The sequence below is a fragment of the Mus caroli genome, chromosome 11 (genome assembly GCF_900094665.2).
Source record: "Mus caroli chromosome 11, CAROLI_EIJ_v1.1, whole genome shotgun sequence".
Lineage (NCBI taxonomy): Eukaryota > Metazoa > Chordata > Mammalia > Rodentia > Muridae > Mus > Mus caroli.
In genome coordinates this window covers 90727836-90735402 of record NC_034580.1, presented here as the reverse complement: position 1 = coordinate 90735402, position 7567 = coordinate 90727836, and positions in this window count along the sequence as shown.

Below are 7567 nucleotides of genomic sequence, written 5' to 3'. Positions count from 1 at the left end.
GCCTCTGCCTCCTCCCCCGCCCTCTTCCCCTCCATCCTCTTCCTCCTCTTCCCGTTTTCTCACTCTCTCCGGTTGGCCTGGCCCAGCTCGTAGAGGGAACCCCTCTACCCTTCCGTTCTCCGTGTGTGGGTTTTGTGGGACACTAACCCATGGCACGTGCGAAAGAGCTCTGTGCATGGGGGGATGGGACGTGGGGAAACCGCCTGGGAACCCTGAAGATTGGGATGGGGAGGAGCCAAGAACCACTGGACTGGCTCCCTAGAGTAGTGTGCCAGGAGAGGGAAGATTTTTGGCTCTCATCTGAAGCCAGAGATGAACCCAAATCTCAGGCTTTCGAATGCCCCCTGCATTTTTGCACAGTGGGCAGGAGACTTACCCCTCCCCAGTTCTGCGTTTGGGGATCTGTGCAGGGTAAAGAAGCCATCCAGGTTCCCTCTCCCCTCCTGACCCATCTTAGAAGCCTTCTTTCATGAACAAGCTTTAGGACATGTTCTTAAATTCAAGTCTGGGGCTTGAGCCCTTCACCCTAACCCAGCTACGGCAGTCGGTGGCTTGTTTTTTTGTTTTTTGTTTTTTGTTTTTTGTTTTTTTTTTTTTTTTTTTTTTTTTTTTTTTTTTTTTTTTTTTTTTTTTTTTTTTTTTTTTTTTTTGAGAAAGGGCCTGCAGTATCCTGTGCTGGCTTCGAACTAAACACTTAGTCAAAGATGACCTTGAACTTTTCTGATCCAACTGCCGCTGCCTCCTGAGTGCTGGAATTACAGGCTTGAGCAGTTACTCTAACCCAGGGCTTCCTTCTTGCTCAGCAAGCATTTTAGCAACTGTTTTACATCCCCAGCTCCCACTGCGGTGGTTGGGCCGATGCCCTTCTGCTCACCCCATTGCCTGTTGGGAATCTGAGCAGTGTTCTTAGAGTTCCTCTGTGGACTTGGTGGAGGGCCCAGGGCCCTGGGTGTTCTGCCCAGAATCTCCCACACCCTTTGTGGTGAGTCATTTTTCACTGGCCCCAGCCCAAGGGGTCTGTACCCACACTCCTGGCCAGGTGGGAGGAGGGGTTGGGAACCAGCTGTTAGCCCCTTTCCCAACACCCTTGGCAGAAATTTAGGATGGACTGGATTTAAAGGTACCCTCAGGTCTCCCCTGTCCAGTGATTTCTCAGAGTAAAACTCCTTTAAGGGCTTTCGGATGTGAGAAAGTACGGTGAGCGTGGAGCTGGGGTGGCTGCCGCTAATGAGTGGAGATTATTTTTTCCTGGGCTCCTAGATGGAGCTGAGCAGCACCGAAGCTGGAACTTCTGAAGAAGCGTTAAGGGAGCTGAGTGGTGACCATCACTCTTTCCTTGGAATCAGGCACGACCCAATCTGCCTAAGAGATGGGTGGGGCACGGGGTGTCACCTCCATCCTGTCCCTGCCTGTCTGAGGTAAACTTTCATTCCTCGGGCTGTAAGTTCACAGATTCTTGCCTGTTTAGCATCTCAGGATAATTTGAAACTTTTGGTTTCTCCGGGGGCCCAGGTAGAGGAAACCTGTTGATGCCATCGCCAATGTACCTGGTGGTCTTGGGATGGAACTTTCTGCCATTCCTTTGTCCTGTATAGAGAGGAGAGGGGAGTGGTCCCCAAAGTCGAGCCAGGATCTTGGCTATACCACTTATTATCTGGGTGACCTGGCAGAAGTCCTGTATCTCCTCAGTGCTCCCCGGGGGTAAACTGAGGCCTGGGAGAGGTGCCAGCAGCCCAGAAACGTATGACCCTGTGTAGAGGAAGGAGAAGCCTCCCAGGCAATGGCTAAGAAATAGAAACTGCAATAGGCAATGATTATCCACCCTCTCCCGGCCTGAACGCCCTTGTTTCTCAGGATGGCCCCTCTCAGAAGGCACTCTTTGATGACATGCCTGGAGGCTTGCCTGCTTTAAATGGCAGGTGTAACAGCAAAGATGCTGATGAAGACGGGTGGAGAGAGTCTGATGTGCGATAAGTCCCAGCCTTCAGCACCTTGGGCTCAGGCATGGGCTGGGTGCCAAGGCTGACTGCTCTTTCTCGCCCTGGGCCTTTGAGAAAACTTCTGAAAGCAGTTTTTGTTTGTTTGTTTGTTTCCTGGCCACTGTTATCAGTGAAGAAGCTGATCTAGATCCTGCCCTCTGGCTGTTCTATGGTTCCTCAATAATGTTCACCCCAGTTCTTCCCCTTTGTTGCCTAGGGCCTTGAGCTAGTTCTGGGATCCACAGTGGATCTATGTTTGTGTACCCACCACATTTCCAAATAGGAGAGCTCACCCAGCACCCAGCATGGTGGTGCCGGGGTGGGGTGGTGGTGAGGAGTTAGAATCCCTGGGAACAGGAAGGAGTGAGCAACAAGCGGCTCACACAAGTCCCAGCTAGGGTTCTGCAGGTCTTGAATCTTGAGTCCTAGCTCCTCCCATTTGCTCCATGACCTTGGGCTAGTTATTTTGGATTCCTCAGTTCCTAACACGTTCAACCTGAATGTCTGAAATCTTTTGACCATGGATGACCCTGGGTGTCTCCTCCTTCCTGTGAGGCACAGGCTGGAACAGGGCTTTGAAATCAGGCCATTTTTGTTAGAACAGCCCCCACCCCCTCCACCCCCAAGCTGCCACTTCCAAGCTAAAGGACTTCACCAGATCTCTTCATTTGTAAGCTGGAAGGCAATAGACCAACCTCAAGGAGCTGCCCAGGGCACTAGAGAGAGATCCTGAATGCAGAAAGCACAGAGGTTGGAGCTTAGTGTGGGCCTGCCCCTGCCAACGAATGCACGTGTATTGGAGCATGTGTTGGGGTGCGCATGCACAGTGTGGGCAGGTAGGTGGCTGGGAATGAGCTCCGGTGTCTACAGCTCTTGAATCTCTTTTAGTGAGACACTGGGCCTCTGCTTCTTTTTAAGGTCCATTATGTGAAATTCTGCTCTGTAAGCATTCCTGCCCATGGCTCCTCCAAATCTGCCTGACTCCTTTCTCGTTGCCCTGGTAGAGACTGAACCCAGGGCCTCCAGCATGCTAGGAAAACACTACATCTCTTAACTACACCCCTGCCCTCAGATAATTTTTGAAGGTGACCTTTCGTCTAAACTTCCCAAAGGGTCTTTTATTCCTAAGGTCTGTCACTGCACCTGCAGAGAGAGGAACTGTGGGCCCCTTCTTCCCACAGCTGGGAGATAGCTACCGCCTGTTTTAACTTTTCTGGCTACTGGCTTTCTTCCCATCAGTCTCACGCTGTACTCTAGCACCTGTGTAACCTTGTAAAGATCACATGCTTCTTGGAGACTAGGGAGGCCTCAGTCTGTGTGTGTGTATGGTGGGGCTGGGGGATGGGGTGGGACACAGCAAAGATAATCTCCAAGTCCTCAGGTGTTTTAGAGGAAAGCCCATCTTTAGCTGACTTAGCCTGTAGATGTGTTGTAGCCATGGGGGCTCTACAGACATGCAGAGAGGTCCAAGGGGGAAAAAGAGGGAACAGGAAAGATTAGGCAATGCATTTTGTCATCAGCAAATCCAAGCAGCTCCAACCGCTAAGAACTCACATTGCTGTGTTTTGGTGGTTTTGTTTTTGTTTTTCGAGACAGGGTTTCTCTGTATAGCCCTGGCTGTCCTGGAGCTCACTTTGTAGACCAGGCTGGCCTCGAACTCAGAAATCCGCCTGCCTCTGCCTCCCGAGTGATGGGATTAAAGGTGTGCACCACTATGCCCTGCACATTGCTGTGTTTTTTGTTTTTGTTTTTGTTTTTTGATGGCTGGTTTTTCATCTGCTTTCTGGACTGTGTGCAAGGAAGAGACAACTTTCAAAATCACTTTTTCCCATATGCCTTTGCCCGCCATCTCCAGCCTGACTGGCTCCAGCAGCAGGCTCTTGCTGGGTCCCCTGGGACCTGGCACGGGTTCAGTCTCCAGAGCCTTCAACTCTTCTTCCTCAGCCCCCTTGCTCTTCAAGTAGCCTTGGGAAGGGGTTGGGGAAAGTGGAACATAAGCAGTCTTGCTATTTTTGGGCAATTCTGTTTCCCTAAACTCTTTTTTATTTAAAAAAAAATTTTTTTTTTACCTTTTCTTTTACATTTAGTTTGAAAATTTTCCTAGAAAATAAGGAAAATTCAGAGAACTGCATCACAGTAGAATTTACAAATACCAGTATTGGTCCATTTTGTTTGCTTCAGGTTTGTCCATAGAAATTATATTAATCTGGGAGGCTGGAGACATGACTTGATCAGTACAGTACTTGCTGTGCAAGCGTGAAAGCCTAAGTTGCATCCCCAGAATCCAAGAGAATTGAGTAGTTGGTGGCTCAGGCTTGTGATCCCAGCACTGGGGAGGGCAGAGACAGTGGCTTGGGGTTTAGAGGCCAGCTGGTTTAGCCTACTTGCCTAACTCCTGGCCAGTGAGAGACCCTGTCTGAGAGAGAGAGGAGAGAGCAGAGAGGAAAGAGCTCAAATCAAACTGCAAAGGTGTTTCCCATCTTCCCAGTGGAAACTATCGCCTAGCACAGTAACTCCCTGGCCCCTCCCACTGCTGCCCCTGGCAACCACTTGTATCTGTGTGAACTTGACTCCTCTAGGTACCTTATATAAGCATCATACAGAATCTGTCCTTTTGTGGCTGGCTTGTTCTGCTTGGGTTTACATAAACTATGGCAAGTATCAGCCCATAATTTTAACACACACATTTACATGTCCATGAAACAGTCGTGCTTTTCTGAGTCTTTACAGCCTATGTAACAATATCAATACTATATATGCCATTTGTACCTTCCCCACTCAAGATTTTTGACAGTGGGTCCCTGTCTTAGTCAAGGTTTTACTGCTCTGAACAGATAACAAGACCAAGGCAGCATTATAAGGACAATATTTAATTGGGGCTGACTTACAGGTTCAGAGGTTCAGTCCATCAAGGTGGCATGGCAGCATCCAGGTAGGCATGATGCAGGCGGAGTTGAGAGTTCTACATCCTCATCTGAAGACTGCTAGTGGAAAAATGACTTCCAGGCAGCTAGAATAAGAGTCTTATAACCCACACCCACAGTTACACACCCACCTACTTACTCCAACAGGGCCACACTTTCTAGTCCTGGGCTGAGCATATACAAACCATCACGGTCCCTATGTGGTTTGCTCATTTTAATTTCTATTTATCATCTGAATGAAGCACGGTGTAGTTGTTGCCAGTTCACCTATTGACAGTGTTTGAGTTGCATCTGGGGTGTTTGTTTTTGTTTTTGCTGTTCTAGGCAGGGGCACAGAGAACATCCTGGGACTTTATCTGAACCCATTCAGGATGTCTACCTAGAGGTAGTAGTTCAGTTACTGGGTGACTGAACTTTGAACTTGGCTGTAACTGCCAAGATGTTCTCTACAGCTGCCAAGTCTCCGTCCTTCCTCCTACTAGCAGCAACTGTTCAAGACCACATCTGGCCAAGGCCACATCTGGCCCAGGCCACATCTGGCCAAGACCACATCTGGCCAACATTTTCTATCCCCCCCCCTTTTTTTTGAGGCAAGGTTTCACGGTGTTGCCCTGGCTCACCTGGAACTCACTATCTAGACTAGGTTGGTCAAAACCTCCGAGCTCTGCCTGCACTTTCCTCCTAGGCTAGGATTAAAGGGTGGCTTGTTATGCCCAGCTCCTAGCCTTTAATTTATTTGGATGTATGTGTGAGTGCACGATGGGTGTGTGCACTCATGCAGAGCCCAGAGGACAACTCAGTGTTATCCCCCGCACAGCTGTCCACTTCTTTGTGATGGGATCTCTCATTGGCCGGAAGCTCATCGGTTAGGCTATAGGCTAACTGGTCAGTGAACCCCTGGAAAGTCTCCACTTCCCTAGTCTGGATTACAAGCTGTAGTGGCTATTCTTGGTTGTCAACTTGACTATATTTGGAATGAACTACAATCCAGAATTGGAAGGCTCACCAGTGACCCTTATCTGGAGGCTTGGAGATCCTTATCTGGATCTTGGTATGGAGATCTTGAGCCATAGTGGCTATGGATTCCAGAAGATTAAATCTCCGAGTTTAAGGAGATTTAATCTGGGCTACACCTTTCATCTGGGATTAAAGGTGTGGTGGAACACACCTTTAATCTGGGCTACACCTTATGCTGGAGACAATATAAGGACATTGGAAGAAGGGAGTCTAGCTCTTGCTCCTTCGCCTGCTGGCCGTGTGAGACTGAGTAACTGCTAGATCCTTGAACTTCCATTCACAGCTGCGACTGAACCATTGTTGGGAATTGGGCTGCCGACTGTAAGTCATCAATAAATTCTTTTACTATATAGAGACTATCCATAAGTTCTGTGACTCTAGAGAACCCTGACTAATACACAAGCATAGGCCACCCTCCCCATTTACGTGTAAACGTGGCTCTGGGTCTTCACACTTGCAAGGGAAACACTTTATTGACTGAACCTGCCTCTCTTGTTGGGGCTTTTTACTTGTCTTTTGCAGTGTTGGACATCAAAGCCAGGGTCTTACGAATGCTTAGATAGGTGCTTTACCACAGAGCCAGTCTGTTGGATGTGAAACAGTACGCACTTTAGTGTGCATGCCCTGACTGAGGTAAAGAATGTATACTGGGCTCATTGTCCACTTGGGTCCCCTCTGGGTAAATCACTTCCATTGGTATCCTCAGCTATCCTATAGTTGCTTAGAGGCAGGAAGAAGGGAAGGAAGAAACCCTAGAGTTGGTTAATCCAGAGACTCAGCTGAGGCACTGGGATGCAGATCCACCATCTTTCTTTTCCATGTTCCATGAGGGTAAATGTCACTCATTTGCTAATATGCCACCACAACCCCCACATGGTTCCAAGACTGCTGCCTCAGCTCCAGGTGTTTTGTCCAGGCACCAATGGGGAGATACCCAGAGAAGAAATAAAAGAAACTAGTAGATGCTTTTCATCCTTGAGTCCCTCCCAGATCTACTGCCTCCTACCTCCCTCCCTACCCCCTCCTTCCCCCCTCCCTCCCCCAATCAGATAATCTTCCTTTTTATTTTTTTTTTTTGGCTTGGTGACAACATTCTATACATATTCATGCCTAAACCAATCATTGGACAGAGGAACAAAACCATTGGTATGTTTCAACCAATCATAGTTCATGGGCGGAGCTAGGGAAGGGTCATCTTTCTCAAAAGCCTGACTCAGTCCAATGTTCCATCATAAAACTATGATGGAGACAGAGAAATGATGCCATTTAGAATGTACTCAAGATGTCTGCCTTTCTTTCTTTTCTTTTTTTTTTTTTTCTAGATAGGGTTTCTCTGTATAGCCCTGGCTGTCCTGGAACTCACTCTACTGTAGACCAGGTTAGCCTTGAACTCAGAAATCCTCCTGCCTCTGCCTCCTGAGTGCTGGGATTATAGGCGTGTGCCACCACTCTTGGCTCTTCTTCATCATCTTTTTTTTTTTTTTTTTTTTTTTTTTTTTTTTTTTTTAATGATAGGGTGCTAGTGTGTGCTCATTCCAATCTGACCTCGAATTCACTATGTAGACCAGGCTGGCCTCAAACTCAGAGAACAGTTATGGCTGCCTTCTAAGATCTGAGATTAAAGGTGTGCGCCACCATGCCTGGCCC